Raw genomic sequence first — 1,746 nt, 5'->3', positions numbered from 1 at the left:
AAAAAAAAAAAAAAAAAAAAAAAAAAACTACAAAGTGCACGGCGACTAAAATGCTACGATATTAAGGCTGAGAACATGTGAAAAGTAATTATTTACGTTTCTTATTAATCCATTAAATTGTTACGTAGTCTACATTAAACATCCGCAATAGTTTGTAATCGAATGCGTTACAAGTGCTATGTCCGGGATAAAGCAGAATCATTGCCGAACGACGTGTGGTCTTTGTTTTATACTTTTTAATGTAACACCTTTCTATAAAGGTATATGTAATTTTATTTAAGCAGAGTTTCACACGGTAAAACATAAGTATTTTGTGTAACAAAATTCAATGTTTCTAAAACATTGTTTTGTATTATATCGCGATAATGCTGCTTTGTCTCGGTCATGGATAAAGAGGTAATTTCGCGTAATTAGTTGGCCAAATTATTCGTCTCGTCGAATAATTAAAATATTCACGAAGTATGCTCGTAAATTAAGAATTTTCCAGCCAGTTCGTAGATGAATTTTATTAAAAATGAAAATGATTATCATAAAATAACGATTTATTTATTTCAACTTAATATTTAAAATATGGATTTAAAATATTTATATACCTTCTATCTCAATATATAATTGAAAATATAATATTTTCAATTGTACAAATAACAGTATATTCAAATTTTATATATTCAAACAATGACGATATTATCACTATGACTATAATTTTAAGCATCGAATCAGTTGCTAAGTTTTTCTTTAAATCGTAGAATAATCGTAAAAAGGGATTACGAATTTTTATGGCTAAATATTTTAACGAGCTCCTTCTCAAACTTCGACAAGTAGAACGTAGCACTTTGATCTTTCCTTTTAGTTAAATTTTCAATATGTAAATACAGTTTTTAAGTAAGTTCATTTGTACCTTTAGGTATATACGTACATATATATATAAATATATATATCAATATGCATCTCATGTATAACTGTATTAAAAACAAAGTGTTCAGAAGCCACGCATGCGCGAGATCACCTCTTTATACCTGAACGAAAGCTCTGCAAATTTTTAGTGTGAATGTTTTCATTTTAAGTGACTATTAATAATAATATTAATAATAATAAAAAAAAAAGATAAATATAATGAGCGAAGAAAGGAATATGAAGAAACACAAATAATTATAACAATATAATAATTAGAGGATGGCGAATAATAAGTTGTGAATTTTTGTAGTATACATTTTTATTTCGGTCTACCAGGCCAGTTTGTGTGTACAACCATGGTCAACGTTACTACGACAAAAAAAGAAATAATGTTAAAGGAAAATGAAAAAAAAAAAAACAAACATCAAATGTATTGTAACTTTTTGCATTTAGTATAATATACCTACCTTACTACCAATTCCTATTAGTATCTCTTTATTTATAAAAATATTTCACCATTTCTTTAAAGTTTCAATGAAATTTTTGATCTGCATACTTAAGTTAAATATTTTATGTGTGTAAGTCTAAAAATAATTATCTAATAGTGATAACGTTTAATAAATGTTATTATTTGCAATTGTTTAGAATGGTATTTTAATTTATTTAATAATAAAAAATTATTAAATAAGTTCTTAGCGTTTATTTAAAGTAAAGTATTATTTATCTCGTTAATAGTCAATTTCTGTTTATAATATTATTTTATCTTTTGTCAATAAAGTACGTAAGAAGCAAAAATTAAAAAGAAAAATATTTCTGCTTCTTTCTTTATACAAGAATATATCGGGAAAATTT

The sequence above is a fragment of the Apis dorsata genome, unplaced genomic scaffold (genome assembly GCF_000469605.1).
Source record: "Apis dorsata unplaced genomic scaffold, Apis dorsata 1.3 scaffold_383, whole genome shotgun sequence".
Classification (NCBI taxonomy): domain Eukaryota; kingdom Metazoa; phylum Arthropoda; class Insecta; order Hymenoptera; family Apidae; genus Apis; species Apis dorsata.
This window is presented reverse-complemented; position numbering follows the sequence as displayed.